Below are 17,341 nucleotides of genomic sequence, written 5' to 3' on the forward strand. Positions count from 1 at the left end.
TTAGTGTATATATAAAAATGTATTAAAACATTTATTTAAATACCTAGAGTATTTTTTTTTTTCCTTTTTCATAAATAAATTGATCTTTTGGTCAATCACAGCTCGCCGGCCGCTGTGGCCTGCCGGTGCGGATTAGTGGTACGCGCTGTTGACACATAGCGCTGCATATGCGAGGTACGTCGAACCAACGTCGGACGGACGCGGTAGAGAAAGGACGCCATTGCCGAAGTTGGCGTACTGATAGACACGAAAATGTCAAAACCATATCTGCGCTCCTTTGGACCCAACTGCACACACGCCATGGTGGCAGCGATGAACTTCGAGGATAGAATGATGCAGTTCAGCGATCGGAGGGCACCCAGGAAAAACCAGACAGAAGAGAAAACCGCCGCCTGGAGCACAATGGCGAAAATGGCGGGAAGTCTACCTCGAAAATGCTCGACTACGACACAAGCAATTGGAAATGTTGGATTGCAACGTGGGAGCGCTACAGCATCTTATCGGGACCTCACCTGCGCAACGCGGGAACACGGGTGAGCGCCTTTCTTTACGCCGTTGGAAGAGAAGCTGAGGTCGTCCTTACTTAATGCCAGCAGACGCCAGCGGCCGATCTTCCTTCACCTCGCACGAACACTACCTCTGAAAAGGCAATTCTACCGGAAGCGTGTACGTCACCGAACCTAGTATTTAGTTTAGTCCTCCGAGTTTTTGACAATAAAGACTCGTCAACCCTCCATTATGTGCCTGCCGCGTATCGTTGTTTGCCGGAGTTGGCACTCTCATAAAGACTTGTTTTATTGCCTGTCAACTCGCCTCGCTCAGCACGACGATACGCTTCGATGGGGGCCGCATCGCTGTCAGGCTCTTCACCCACCCACTCGTGAAATAGTTAGGGGCATCCAGTGCCACTATGTTCACGTGCGTCGCGCCTGGCTGCACGTCCGCATGGCGTCCGCGCCGACGCGTAGCGCGTACGGATCGACGCCGTCGCACATCCTCACTTTAGACTCATACCGAGCCCTTCTGGGGCCCACAAGCTCACCGAAATAGAAAGGCAGAACTCATGGCGAGTGGCTTTCGCCATCGCGCTGTGCGGGCGGTACAGTATCCGTAGCGATAATTCCGTGCGGCGCACGTGCGGCGGCGGCGGCAGCGTCCACCTCTCAGTACCTCATGGCGGCCGGGAGTAGAGGAAGTGACGCCACGAGGACGGGCCACATCCATCGTCGGCGGATAAGCCAGTGAAGGTAAAGGTTCCGCAGCCCTCTGCCTCGTTAGGAATAGGAGACAATCAAGCCGTCAGTCAGCTCCAGTGCAATGATGCTGTTTCGAAAGTCGCTTACCATGCCCAAGCGAATTGCGTCATCGGCCCGTAGGCCCTAAATGATAATCGACATAGCTTGCATAAGAACCAAGCCCATACCTTCCAGCGCTGCCGCCACTCCATTCCCGTTTCATTCTGAGGCCGCGAAAATGCGGATTGATTCCGGAATCATTAGAGAGCGGCGACTCCGCAGCACTATAAAGAGGTATGTAATACTTACCACATATGCGGCAAGGAAGCACGTGCTGTCATTGTACCGGGCCCCACGGTGCGACTTATTCAAAGGAAGAGCGACACCTGAAACGCCGTTTGACTCCGAAGAGAAACAAAACTGCCGCTGCTGCCGCTACGCAACAGCTTTAACCATTTTACCAACTTTAACCACGCTGGCTGGCGTGAGAGGTAGCACGTGGCGCATTAAGTCTCGCTCGGCCTGGCCCCGTCTGGCCACACTCGCGCTGCTCGCGCACTCACGTGGGGGGGGGGGGGGGGGGGCATGACGTCATCCACGTAACTTTCCCAAACCTCCGACGCAATGCATGACTCTCTGGCGTAAGCAGGGGTGGAACGAATTTGCCATTTTGCACCAGATGACGCGAAACTACGCCACATTCAATTACTTGTTTTATTAGAGGCCAAAACGTACGCCCCTAAAATTGTATTTATTTTGGTTTCGGTTTCTGCTGGCTCGCAATCCGTTTCTTAGCTTGGTTTTGGCTTGGCTACAGTCGTTGCTACTGTTGTTCGTCTGTAGCTTTTATTTTGTCCTATGAAGAGTTTTTTTTTTCTTTCTTTTTTTCACTTTGTTCGCATCCCGGGCATCCCGGGTAGGAAACGCGCGAAGGAACTCGGGGATCGGGTCCACTGATCTTTCGGGTCCCACGACGACCATCTGCGATCGGATTCTTTAATCGATTCGGCCGCGAGTCATCGCCTGTCAGCGATGACCCGGGTTTTGGTCGTCAGCGAGTCGACAAGAAATGATCAAAAGTAAGTCGTTTTTTTAGTACTTTATTGTTAAAGTTGGAATTACATTACCGCGAGATAAATGACGATTTGATGAAGCAAATGCGGCTCCGGCAGAGTATCGGAGCAGTCATGGGCACGTTACCAGCAAGAAGTAACAGTGTTACAGATACCTAGGGGGAAAAAAGTAACTCTCTTACAGTTGCGGTTCCCGTCTTCCAAAAGTAACGTCTTACGGTTACTGCAAAAACAGTAACGCCGTTACTTTCTCGTTACAGTACAAAAATGGACTCCTGAAATCACAAACCAAAACAATATTTTGGTCAACTGAGATTAGAAAAATTTAAACCCAAAGGGTGTTTCTTTCATTCATTCATTCAATCATTCATTTATTAATACTGTCAGCCCATTATGCTATTACAGCTGTGGGTATACAAAAATAAAAGATGAAAGTAACCACTATACAAAGAGTAATTAAACAAGACAATGGATTGCACAAGACCGCTTCATACACTTAGACGCGCACAAGAAAAAGTTACAAAACTGAAAGCAGCACAGGTATTAACATTTCCCAAGAAAGCTGAAACTTGGTCAGTATTTGTACGAATACGGCTTTTCACGACTGTCACATTCGACAATATTATGTATACTTTCTAAGAAGGCATTAAGGGATGTTGACGAGACAGCAGAATCGGGCAGCATATTCCACTCTTTGATGGTTCTAGGGAAAACACTGAATTTAAAACAATCATTTCGTACAGATGGATTCGTTAGTGCTGATTTCGAAGTAATCCGATTTGTTGATCTTCATAAAGTTATGTATAATTTGGAAAAGGAATTTCAATCTTTCGTACTTGGTCCTCGATTTCAAAGTTGGGAGATTTGCGAGTTCACATAGTTTTGTAGGAGAAAATGCTTGGCCGAATTTGTTAAAGATGAACCTGGAAGCAAGTCGCTGAATTTTTTTCAATTTATGGCAGTTTGTTACAGTATGTGGATCCCACACAATTTTCGCGTACTCAATAATCGGTCTTACCAGAGCTGTATAAGTGAGGCTTCTTATTTCCGGAGTTGCACTAGTAAGGTTTCGCCTGAGGCACCATAGTGCTTTGTTGGCCTTAAGAAAGACTTTATCAATGTGGGTATTCCAGCGTAGGTCTGGTGTAAATACTAAACCTAGGTACTTATGCTCTTTTACTCTTTTAAGTCCGACGCCGTCAATGTGATAGTTGTATGCTAAAATATTTTTTTTTCTAGATAGTGACATGAAGACTGAATTTCCAAGATTTAGCACCATCTGCCAATTATCACACCATTGTTGAATTTTTTGTAGATTACGATTTAGTTCGTCCTGGTCATCTGGAGTTTCTATTCTATGGTATATCACACAGTCATCTGCAAATAGTCTGATTGGAACGGTTATGTCTTTATGCAGATCATTTATGAATATTAAAAACAAAAGGGGACCCAAAACACTCCCCTGGGGAACCCCTGAAGATACAGGTGAAAGGCTAGACTTATCCCTTAACTTCTACAGACTGTTCTCTAGAACAAAGATACGATGAAAACCACTGTGTGACGACTGAATTTTTAAAAATGACGTAAATTTTCAGTAATAGCTTAGAGTGCGACACTTTATCAAACGCTTTCGCGAAGTCCAAAAACACTACGTCAGTTTGACCGCGACAATTAATCGTATAAGAAAGGTCATGTACAGTTTCGATAAGTTGGGTTGTGGTGGAAAGTCCCTTCCAAAAGCCATGCTGGGATCGGAACAATAATTTATAATCTTCGAGATAATCCATTAAATGTTTAGATACGATATGTTCAAGCAGCTTCGAACATGTACTAACAAGCGAAATGGGCCGATAGGTGCTTACGTCAGACACACTGCCACCCTTGTGGATAGGAACCACTTTCGCGCATTTGCAAGCACTAGGAAAAGAACAATTATTGATGGATGACTTGATAATCATGGATAGATATTTGGAGACCCAAACTGCGTACCTTTTCAAAAACTCATTTGGAATTCCGTGGGGCCCGGGGCTCTTTTTTGTATTGATATTAAGTAAAAGGTTCAAAACTCCTTCCTCGTTTATTTCTATATCTTTAATAGGAGGGCTATCTGAAAAGTCAACAAATCTAGGCAAGTTTCCATCGTCATCAATAAACACAGACGAAAAGAAAGTGTTAAATTGTTCCGTGCACTCTTCATCATTGGTTTCATCGCTAGTGCTACGCGATTTGACCGAGGGATTAACGCACCGCCAAACTTGTGTGGTGCCTCCCTGAGAAATTTTTTAAGTGTTACATTGTGAAATTTCTCTTTAGATTTCCTTACTTGCCGTTTTAATTCCTGACTCATGCGGTGAATGCATGGTTTATCCTTGATATTCGAATAATGTGAACGCGCTCTCTTCCGTTTGAGTTTTCTTTTTGCATGTATTATTTCCCTATTAATCCAGGGGTTTTGGTTCCTAATTTTTTATTATACTTTGGAATAAACCGCTCGAGGCATTGCTTAGTCATGTTCGTAAAGAAGTTCCATAGCGTGTCAGTACTGGCATTGTATTGGAAAAGAAACGTGAGGTCATCCAATGACTCTTCAAGATAATCGAGCATGCTGACATCATCGGCAGCCCCGAAATTTAGAAACGTCTTTTGTGAGTATATATGCGTGATATTTGGGGTCATTTCAAAAGACGCAAGTACCATTTTATGATCCGAAGGGCCCTCAATAGTTTCACAGCCGGAAAGAAACGATTTCAAGCGTGCCGATATAAAATCTAGGTCCAAAATTGATGATCTTGTTGAAGTCACTCTTGTGTGATCAGTTACAACCTGGGTTAGATTGTAGCAAAACGCAGGCTCTATTAATTGGTCACAGCTAGCTACTTCCGTCGATCCAGGAGAAAGTGATAACCAATCTACCCCGGGTAAGTTAATATCCCCCAAAAGTAATATGTTGTCCTCGTGACGTAGATTCAAATCCATATAAGTTTCAAGCTTTATCATCACATCAGCCGGCGAATTCGGAGGCCTATACATTCCACCAATAAAGACAGTACTATTATTGAGCTTAGTTTTAATCCACAATGCTTCAACGTCACATACTTCATCAAGAGCAGAAAACTGAATGTTATTTTGAATCATGATAGCAACTCCACCGCCTCTTCCTTCTCTATCCTTTCTTACTATTGTGTAGTTCGGGGGAGTTACCTCAGAGTCGAGGACATCTTTATGCAACCACGTTTCTGTAATTACGACGATATCAGGGTCATGTTCCAGGATTATGCTTTCAATTACATCGACTTTATTCAAAATACTTCTGGCATTCCTGTTCATGATCTTGAAGCACACAGGTTCTTTGAATTTTCGTCACTTATTTTCATCTCCCGGGGTGGTTTCTATGCGAGTCTCGAGGGGACGAAAAGGCAAACAGCGCGCAGAAAACGGGGACTAGAGGAAGTGCAGACAGGACAAGCGCTGACTCTCAACTGAAATTTAATCACAAGGAAACAAAACAAAGAAAACAGCAACTCCGCCCACGTCACATGACAAATTCACCACGTGTCCAAAAAAAACATCTCTTTGCTACTCAGGCCCAGTGACGTTTGGCTTACGCAGTTCGCGCCGGCTTTGATGATTGCATGCGCCTCTAAAATTTCTCTATTCACTCTTTCCCTACCATTGCCAATGATACTAGTCTTACTGAAGATAGGTTTGCACCCACAACTATGACAATGCAATGGCGAATGCCCCCCTACAGCTCCAACCACAGATCGCAACGACAAGTCATGTTTAAGTGCCATGAGGGGACCCTCATGGCACTTAAACCTCTCATTAATGGCTTCATTCCAGGCATAAAGGGCATCGTCCACTCTTAGCTTATCGAATACTAATTTCACTTTGGAACCCCTTCCTCTCTCTTCTGCCGTAGAATTCCACAGGTTTTTGCGGATCTCAACAACCCTTTTAGAGAAATCTTCACAGATGCTGATTGGGGTGGGTACCTTTGAGCTTGAAGCAGTTCTTCAAAATAGCCAGTTTATCTCGGAAGTCTGAAACCTTGAGCATAATCGGACGGTCTCTACCTGAAACCTTTTTTCCAAGCCTATGTATACGCTCAATAGAGATTAGTTTATTATTTAGAATCTTATCAAAAACGTCATCATTCACCCTTTTTAGTAAAATTTCTTCGGTTTCTTTGCTAACTTCTTTACTACCTCTAACAATAAGATTGTTTCGTCGGGAACGATTTTCTAACTCGTCAATTTGCCTGGCAAGTGTTTCAATTTCGGCGTCGCAACCGCCGACAGAGTGTTCGAGCTTTTCAAGTCTAGCCTCAGTTTCATCAACCCTTTGTAGCTTTTTTTCTATTGTCAGTAGTCTGTTCTGCATTTGGAGCATCGTTGCTTCGGACGATGCCTGTTTTGTTTGTATCTCTGAAATCTTAGACAGGATTTCTTTCTGAGTTTGAATCATTTCATTGAACATTTCTTGCGTAGTCGGTCCGGGGTTTTCCTCAACATCTCCGGATAGCTTTAGTAAAAGCACCGCTGTTGAGAAACACTCACGTAGACAATCAAGGACTACATGTGAACACGGCAACACTAACAAGCAAAAATGATCAATATGAAAACCAAACTTACGAGCACCAACCTGCACAAAAAGTGGCACGCTTGGTGACATTGTCACGGCGGTGTTGCCGTGTCCACTGAGGCCTGAAGACGCTGGTATTCCTTTTATATCCATCGGTGGCGCTGATTCCTCAAGAAGCGATGACGTCACCATGCCCATCGGAGATGCGCTCAAGACGCTGGCCACGTGCATCCCTTGCGATGCGTTGATGACAAGGCGATGAACGGAGTTTCCATCCGCAGATAAAGTCGGTGTTGCGTCCAAGGCTGCGGATAAGCATCCAACGATGATCTGCACAAAAAATGGCACGCTTGGTGACATTGTCTTGGCGGTGTTGCCGTGTCCACTCAGTCATTCGCCTTGTTTAGTCATTCGCCGTTTGAGCATTTTGATGTGCATAATTTATTTGCAATAATTGTTATAACTTAGAATCAACTGTTTCTCAAAATAGTCATTGGCCCATCATTGGCCCACGATAGTGAACATTTTCGTTTATTGTTCACTCCGAAACGAACAGGGACACAGATGATCACATAATTTCCTTATGGCATATACTCGGAAGAAGGCCTAAACATAGCAGGTCAAAAGACTTCAAAAGCAAATAGGGGAAAATCTGAAAAGAAGGCAAAGTGAGGCCTTCTGGTGCTCCACGAATGTCCGACGACCACAGCGGCGTCTTTGTCCGAAATGCCAAACGTGGAAGACCAGTCCACACACACACATCATCGCTTCATCTGGAGCACTCCATAGGTTTCACAACAAAGTGTCCTTCCATTGGGGTGTTTCTTGAGCCTACCAACAAAAAAAGGCAATTGCACTTGAACCTGGCTTCGTGCTTACTCGAGAAGCCCCTAAGGGAATGAATAAGTTAAACAAGCGCCGGCTTTCTGCACAATATGGGGACGAATTCCTCGAAAACGAATAGGGAAGAGGAAATGGCGACCAGCTGGGTACAAAAACGACAGCACGGACATATCCGACAAAGGGGAAGGGAGAGGGGGGGTGCAGACACAGTCCAAACGGAATACTCGGAGACATGTCGCTCGACCACCGACACCCGCAGATGGTCCCCACTAGAGAAGAGTGAGCCAAAGTCGGTGAAACAGACATTGTTTGCCGCCCCTACCACCACGGGTGCTGCTTCCTTCATCTACTGGTTTCGTGCTGAATCATCCGTCCATTCTCGGTCATGGACTAAACCAGGCAATTTTTTGTTTGTTAAATGCATAATCACGTTTCTTTTTTTTTTTTTGTCGTTGAAGAGTTTCGAGATAAATACTTCAAGGTGGCAATTTCAGCATGTCCGCAGCAGTGGGTTCTAATTTATATAGTAAAAAAAAACTAACTGTAAGGGCATAAACAGTTACAGTTACCCAGTAAAAAAGTAAGTGTTACAGTTACAAGTTACCAGTATTAAAGAGTACTGCGTTACAGGTAAAAGTTACCGAAAAAAGCAACTATAGTCTGTTGCAACCTAAGAACAAAGGGCGAAGGTAAGACGGGCCGGGGAGCAGGAAACAAACTGAACGCTGGAGAAGAGAGGGGGAAACCTCCCTCTCTCTTTAGCGTTCCGTCTGCTTCCTCCTCCCCGGCCCGACTTACCCTCGCTCTTCGTTCTTAGGTTGCAACGGACTATAGTAACTAGTTACTGCCCAAGACTGTATCGGAGGGGACATCCTTTTCTCCTGTTTTGGTTCCCTCGTGCGACTTATAGCCGCGTCCCACTAGAGCGGCAAACTGCAACAAACGACAGCGACACATGACAACAAGCGACAAATGACACCGAGAGACAGCCTGTTTGTCGGAGCCTGCCGTCCCACCTGGCGGACATGAAGCAAAATACGGAGACAAGGAAACTTGTTTCCTAGTGGGATTGGAGTTGTCAACACGACACTTCACAATACGCAGACAGAGTGTGGCGATGCGGTTTTCGTGTTTTGCTCGTTGGGCATAAAATGCGCCGACAAACACGGTGAAAGTAAAGATGATTACTTTATTTCTTGATTAAAGCTTCTGCTTGTCTTCATTTGCTCTTGCGGACTTTCGGCAAACAGTCGTGACAATCGACACCAAACTTCTTTCAAACTATATTTCACGAATAATTTTTTTTTGGTCGGTCGAGGCGTTCCAGGGGGGCGCCACGGAATTTCACGCCGATTTTGAGGATGTTTATATTTATATATATTCATATAATTGAGGGCAGGCGTTTTTTGGGAGACATACGGCATCCCAATTATCACAGAACATGATGACATTTTCTCGCCTGCCGGAATGGTTTGCCGGAACCTTGTGTCCTACTTCGTTGTGAACGGTCTTTGGTCAGTCCTCAAACATCGGTGTATTCATCCTGATGCAAGGCGTCTTGAAGCACCACTTCGTGCACCAGGTTTTCGCCAGCAAATCCAGTCGTTGCAAATTCCCTTTCGCAACACGAACACTAACAAGCAAGCCACGACCACTACGAACAATCGAGGGATGGGAACTGCGGGAACGATCAGTGGCCGCCAAGGCCTTTTTTGAAGGTTGAGCGGCAGAGCAAGCCATGAGAGGAGGGGTAGAAGGGTGGGAAGAGGGGCAACAAAGGGTACAAGCAGGTGAGTAGGATAAGTGTTTCTCTGAGAGGTGTTCCTGGGTGGGACTGCTTGCCGGCGCTTCAAGTCCAACGACAAACGAGAACCTGTCCGACACCGATTGTTTGTCGGCATATGTTAGGGGTGTTGGTTGTTATAGTGGGACAGCATCAGCGCCACAAAACTTTGTGGTGTCACCACCTCGGGGTGGTCAAGTGCAATAAGTGGCACAAAGTAGAGACCGACATGCTGTGCAGCTGTGCTTACCAACACTGCCGGAAGGCCGCGCATGCCAGAAGCTATGTGGGCAGAAGCGGCCAGGCTCTCCGTGTTTTCACCATTGCATTCTGTGGCGTGCGCCTGTTGTTGACTTTGTACAGGTGGTTATAGCTTCAATTGTGCATCGTATTTCCTGCCAACGTATGTTTTATGTTATGCCCGACTATTAAAGTCGCTACCGGAGCCTGAGCGGCAGCGAGACAAATTGTGCGTGGATGGCGTTGCCTTTGACGATCCATACGCCGTAAACTGGACTTCCGACATGAGGTTGCTACCACCGACGTCGACGGCTCACATCGTCGTTTATTTAGATTTTTCGCCCAGTGGGATCAGCAGACTGTGGGTCTCCTGAAGTGTTTTTATTAATTGAATAATTACACACAGCGCCCTCAAGTCAAAATATGCTGGTTTTCCTACCCTCATGACCACAAGGCACGACAAGCGGTAACGCTTTGTCCGTTCTGTCGCCAATCTCCTCCCACTTGGTAGCACGGGCGTAGCGAGCCATTGATGAGCACTTGGCCGTTGCTTTGTGCGCGAACACCGTGGGAAAAAAAATTTGGATGGTCTCGATCAGATGACGGTTTCCTCGCACCTAAGCAACCTTGGGACGGAGATTGAAATGGAAGCCATACTTGCCTTTAAGAAAGTACTTGCCGCACAAACGGTCGTTTGTGTGAGGCGACCGTTCTTTTCAATCCACAGTTATTATCCGCCTTCTGCGCCTTTCAGAGTCCGCCGGGAACTTGTGGAAACTCACTTTGCTACTTTTTCTGTACCTTTGGTGCAAATAATGACTACACAACTTTGCGGCTTGCTGAAATGCTATGACACCCTTGCAAAACATGGGGCCTTCTGTCCACACCACCCGGCTCCGGCTAAGGTCTGGCGCGATGGCAGCGCTGCTGCAGCTCCATGACGTCAAGCCCACGTGTCGGTCTATATGGTATGTTGTCACAGGCTGCAACAATGACAGCCAATCAATAACTATGTCTAGTTAAACTGTATGTTGCATCATTCTACCTGGCAGGCAGCAGCAGAGAAGTACAGCATGTCCGTGAGAAAACCGAGCTCTGTTTCCGTACCGCAAAAGTAAACTATACATTGAGGAGAGCTCAAACTCTGTCAGAACATAGCCCCAGTCGTTTGAGCAAGATACCAAAGTTTCAACACTTACCATTACCGGAATAAAAGTTAGAAGTAAAAAACTGTTTTCATCTGTGAGAGGACGCCGTCCGTGAGAAGTAACAGACGATATGCCGCTGTTTCCGGCCGCATCTCAGAGATGGCACCACTTGCCCTGGAGACATCCTGCGCTCCCTCGCTTGTCTAACCGGAACGACTGGCGGTAAAGTTGAAAACACCTGACAAAAGTATTGCATCCTTGTCCCAAACTTTGTCAGTCCTTAATAAAAAAAAGGAAACAAAACTAAATAAAGAATCTAAAATTGTAGTCACTTTGTTTTTTTTAATGAAAAGGCATCCCAATAAATACCAAAGAATGCCGACAGACATCTACGTGCACCTTCATTGATTGTTGACGTTCAGTTTTATTACCAACTTATGTTCCTTATGCGACAGTTAACGTGCAAACAACGGAGTCAGTTCGCACAGTGGTACGCTGAACTGGGGGGCTTTTAAAGGGTCAAGTGCAAGTTCTTGGAGTTCGGCTTACGACCGCCTTCTAAGTCAGTGATCTAGACGTGGGCCCGGCGCTTCGCAGAAGAAAGTAGCATCAAAAACAAAGCGCACATCTTCCATGTTCCTCCTAAAAAGGAAAGTGGGAGTTTTCCTTCGTTATCGCCGGTGCCTTCGAGGAAGATCCCCATTCGTCTTTGCGAAGAGCCGCACATTTTTTCGGTGTATCCAAGCACGCCGTGCGCAAAGCTACCCACGAGATGTGCCCGTACAAGCTTGGCCTGATTCATGAGTTGTCGCCCGGTAACTACGAGATGCAGCACTACTTTTGCCGGCATGAGCTCCTCAGGATTGCACAAGATCCATTATATGTGCAGTTTTTGCTGTTTAGTGATGAGGCGACATTTCATCTGGATGGGCAGGTCAATACCCAGAACTGCCGCTATCGGAGTTCGACGAATCTGCACTGGACGCTTGAGAGGGCTTTGCAGTCGCCGAAAGTAACAGTGTGTTGCGGAATCTGGAGAGAAGGCGTCGTTGGCCCCTTTTTCTTCAGTGACGACGTCTCTGGAGGCACCTACCTGAAAATGATGCAGGACGAGTTTCTTCCCGAGTTCGAAGCCTTGCACATGCAGCAGGACGTATGCATTTTTAATGCAAGATGGGGCGCCACCCCACTGGGCGACAAGTGTAAGGCACTGGCTGATAGCATCTTCCCAGGGCGCTGGATGGGCCGGGGACCGCTGAACATGCCGTGGTTGCCCCGATTGCCAGACCTCACAATATGTGACTTTTCTGTTTGGAGGTTTGTGGAGTCCTAGGTGTACAAGGGCCACATCTCCATAGTGGACGCCTTAAACCAGCGCAGCGAGACAGCGTCCGCTCTCATCACGGATGAGATGCGAGCTGTGGCATTCGGAGATTACGGGACCAGGCTTGGCCTCTGCACTTGGCGTCCAGGAGGCCACGTCGAAGCCCTGGTTTCGATTCAGGTAGGGCCCTGCCTAGGTCTGATCTGGCAACCGTCTAGGGAACAGACATACACCTTCCCATCAAGTGTACAGTTTATTTATTTGAATACCCTTGAACGTAAACATCTTTTACAGAAATCTGTCTGGTTTGGAAAATAATAGACTGACTAAAATTTTACTCTTACCAAAGTTTAATAAAAACAAAATTCCTGACGTTTCGGGACCAGCTCGGTCCCTTTGTCACAAGTGACTGTGGTTTGGACGGAGGAGGGAGACGCTTGTGTAGGCCGGTTGCGATTGCTGCGTCCTGGTTTTCCTACGAAGCGACAAAACCCCGACACATAGACACTTGGGAGAGTGTTCGACGACTTGTTGATGTCATCTTTTGTTGTTTGGATCTACGAGGATTCTAGATGCAGACGTTTACGCCAGTGTCGTTCCGTGCTCAGGATCTCGCTTTTGTCGAAGGACACACTGTGACCCTCATTAGTTGCATGTTCAGCGAGGTCACTGGCTTGGATGTCATTCTTCTTCACGCCGTATTTGTGGTGGCGGAAGCGTTCCGAGAAGTTCTTTCTTTTCCCCACGTAGGCAGCAGGGTAGTCCGCAACCCGGATGCGACCTGGAATTGTATGCAAACTGAGATTTGAGGAACGATGCGACGGTACTGTGCCGCAAACTGCCCAGACTGTATCCAAAACTAACCAAAAACCCTTGGCTGATGGGGGCACCATTTGTGAGATGCGGTCGCAAACAGCAGCGTTCTGTTTGCTGCTTCACACAAACAGTGTCCTGTCATAGACGACGGTATTTCACTTCTAACTTTTTATTCCGGTAAGGGTAATTGTTGAAACTTGGGCACTTTGCTCGAACGGCTGGGGCTACGTTCTGATGGAGTTTGAGCTCTCCGCGATGGCGTCTTTTTTTGCGGTGCGAAAAACAAGTTTAGGTTTTCTTGCAGACATCCTGTACAATAAGCTATTGCACCATCCTCCTCGTTAAAAGTCCTAGTTTCAGAGTTGTTTTACCTATTATATGGTGTGTTTGTCTCGATGATATAAACTACAGTGCAGTCTGAATATTTGTGCTAGGTGTAGCCCTGACCAGGCCGAGGCTGACATGAACGGCAAGCATCGTAATGTGAGTTCAGTGAAATGACATCATATGTTGACTACTGTGTTGATGTTCATGCGTTGTGGCAGTCGTACAATAACAATTTTGAGAGGAAACCTGCCTTGACGTCATTTGTGTTGATGGGAGGTTGCCTTATTATTTCAGCAGGAGTTATCATTAATTTCTTAAAGGGAGCTCGCAGACCATTTCGGGGAGTAACTTTGTACAGCATCCTTGTCTAAGGGCTATACCATATTTGCCTCTGTGCTCCCTGTTGGAGGATAATACCTTATTTCCGTTGCATGCCAAATCTCGCTTTCCAATTACCTCAATAATATCTAGTAGCTGGCAACTTGATGTCATCTTCTGTCACATCAACCTATGGCATTAGATAGTGTGCCAAACGCACCACTAGATGAAAATGGCTTCATTATTATGTTTGGTTCTTCATAAAATATGGGAATCCCACATCCATATCATATGGGATTCTCATATCCTATGGGAATCCCATATGGGAGTTGCATAGGATATGGGAATCTCAGCACTTACATTCCCAAGATGTATAATGTAACAGGCACGTAGCCAGGATTTTGTTTCGGGGGGGCCCAACCATGACAAAATGCTGTATGAGAGAGAGGGGGCAGAGGAGGTCCCAGCAAAATGGAAGAATTCGAGGGGGCCCGGGCCCCTGGGCCTCCCCCCTGGCTACGTGCTTGTAATGCAATATTAACAATTTTGAATTCTGTTATTTATTTTATAAAGCTGCAAATCAGACTCAATAACTGATCAATTATTTGAATAAACGTCCACTTCTAATCAGTTGCAACCTTGCAATCAATGCACAGTCCCAACCTGCATTACTGTTTCTGTATGATATTAGGAAATCTGGAGTAAACATGCAGCTTATTTCATAGCAACTTTTTACGTCTGACCCATTATATTCAGTGGCTGAAGTTATATAAGAAAGTGCTCATTTTAAAATGAAGCCATGCCACTGGATGTACACTGGCATGTGACTTGTACATGTGTTCCCAGCAAAATGAAAGGATGCATTTAGAAAGGGCAAACCATTTGCTTTACTCTTTGTTTTGTCCTTTTTCAGGTGCATGGGTGTTCACATCTAAAAGTGTTACATTGAAATTCGCTGCAGGACTGGCTTGCCTGACTCACCTTGTTTGTCTGGCAGCTTGCAACTTATAGGAACCTGGGTAACTACATCACAAGAGTGTGAAAGGGACAAAACCCTGCACTTCTTCGAGGATGGCGCCTTGAAGAAGGGAGAACTGCGCCTAAAGTGAATGCCATGGCAGGTGAGTCACTACAGTGAACCCCTAGCACAGATAATTCCAAACAAGAAATTATTAACAAATGTATTAGAAACAAAGAATGCAAATATGGACAAAGAGGTGGAGGTGAACGCACCATAGCACTGTGTTGTATTCATCTCCTCTCTTGTGTGTTGTTCCGGCTTTCCGCTACCCTCACCACTAACTACTACTGCTACTCTCTTGTGTCCTTTGCACTGTTTATCTTTCTTTAGGTAATGGTCTATCATTTAGTCAACGTCAACACTAGTCAACAAAAGTGTGCTCTCATGCATTCTCATGAAATAACTGTGCTTGCAATTTAACGGGGTGTCTAGCAACGGGGAAAACCGGTAATTGTCAGGGAAATTTTAATTACCGTAAAAAGTCGGAGATTTGTCAGGGATATTGTCAAAAAGCGAGCCCAGTCAGGGAAAATGAGCTGGAAACGCCATTGAGTGCCCTGAGCAAAGACTTGGGGACTTAGGGGCAGGAAAAGGGGCAATAAATTATGCTTAGAGCGAAGCGCGGGCTCTGCTCACCCGATCTAGAGTGTGGAACCATATGCAAAGGGAACAGCCAACAAATCCAGTTTTTTTTATTGGATTGGATTGAGGGTGCGGCACTAGGCTAGATCCAGTTAGAGCCTCCTTGTACTAGATATAGTAACAAATGGAAAAGCCGCAGACCCCATCCAATCCAAGCCGAAAGTATCCGAAAGTCTCCGAAAGTGTGCATCTGGCGGCCATGATGCCATTCGGTTATTGACTAGTGTGGTTGAGCGTCATGTTTTCATCATGTTTCCGGAAGTGGCCTCTTCACTGACGATGTCGGCGGCAGGAAAGTGCTCATTTAATCCTGACTGGACTAACCCGAATATTTCGGAATATGCATGTTGGATTAAGCCCTTGCAAAATGATCCTCACAGTGCTCAATGCCTTGTGTTGTAAATGTCTTATATATTTAACCACCTCTACAGTGGTCAGGGAATTTCAGCTTTAATTGTCAGGCAAAACCTGGAAAAGTCAGGGAATTTCAAAATAATAATTTTCTAGATACCCTGTTTAATCACAAACAATCTGTTAATGCTTGTTCCTAGAAATGTAACTCGTACAGTAATATATTAAAGGTACACCAACAAGGTATTTATGCTCGCCGAGGTTTCTATTTGAGCATGATATGCAAGAGTCCAACTACGCAGAACAGAACTTGCGGAATGAAATTCGTTTTCCTTCTCTCCAAAAACATTTGGTCGAGAATTGGCCGGTTTCTGTCATGCTTACATTTTTTTCTATAGCAGGGATGGGACTGCTGCGCCAATTGCACCATAGTGCACCTAATGATGTTTCGTGTACCACACTGATACAAAAGTATAAATAAGAACTAAATTGCGGTAAGGTGCGCCAAAACTGAAATTATAAACGAGCCTCGTCGAAATCAGCCGTCTCGCAGTTTTTGTTGGCAACACTGACATCGGACATCCCGGCCCAAAGGGAACGTTAATGAATCCGAAGCTCTGTATCCGAAGGTCGCTGCCATGGTTATACTTTGTTTCAGCTTAAAACAGTTGTTATAGCATTCTCATTGCGATGCTTCTGCTACCAGACCTCTTTGAAGCCATTCGCTGTCGCCCTGCTTCATTAAGTCCATACGCAGATGATGCTACAAAGGAGAACTCCGGAATTCAGCGTCCCTGCCAAGAGTGCACGCTCGCGCAGTGCAAGCACTGTTCAAGGCCACATGCTGGCGCTTGTAGCATCGGCTGTGTCTGCTGCCGTTACTGTGTGCTTTTCTGGAGTGCGAGAGTCACTTCATCGGAATAGCGGAGCAAACAGCATCGCCATATTGCGCTACACTCAAATCTATTTAAGTTGGCGCACCTCCCTCTTGGCTGTACTTGCGTGACTATAGATGTTTCCACCGTTTTACAAAAGTCACAGTCCACACGTGCAAAATCGCAGTCCAGCCAGCACTTGATTGCAATTGCAGCCAGCCAGAAACTGCGTGTGAATAACACACAAACACAGCAATGAACGCACTCTAATACATTTTTATGGAAAGGTGTATTGCAAGCCCACAGCCCATGTTGGCCTGCCCCCGAGGCCCCGCGCAGAAAACTTGGGAACGTAACAAAGGCAAGCGAGCAATGACGGAACAAGGTACGAGCTGAAGGCAGTGATGTGATTGCTGCGCCAATTGCACCAAGGGGCTAACCCTGCTACATCCTGCTACATTTTGCCAAAATATGAGTAATCTGTGCCAAGCCTTCGCCAAAGGGCCAATTTTGGACGCCTTTCAAAACCGAATTTAAACTAAGTACCGTAACTGAGCATGCATGAGCTAGGTGGCACAAACGGCCGCCCGACACAAGAGCCGTGTATTGGGAGAGTTTGGCCAATAGGCCGAGCAAAGGCCGCCGCCAGCGCTGAATATTCCCCCCACGCTTAGAGCGTAAACTAAATTTGTAACACAGCGTCGACCAATCAGGAGACCGCAACGTCACAATATTGCAAACGACATTTAAAGCGTGAAATA

At 45.9% G+C, this 17,341-nt stretch overlaps 1 pseudogene; it reads left to right on the forward strand.

The window, feature by feature from the left end:
- Positions 1–340: 340 nt before the first annotated feature.
- Positions 341–889, forward strand: LOC120840050 (annotated as a pseudogene).
- Positions 890–17,341: the final 16,452 nt, after the last annotated feature.

This window comes from Ixodes scapularis, unplaced genomic scaffold, assembly GCF_016920785.2.
Source record: "Ixodes scapularis isolate PalLabHiFi unplaced genomic scaffold, ASM1692078v2 PGA_scaffold6__148_contigs__length_123643588, whole genome shotgun sequence".
Lineage (NCBI taxonomy): Eukaryota > Metazoa > Arthropoda > Arachnida > Ixodida > Ixodidae > Ixodes > Ixodes scapularis.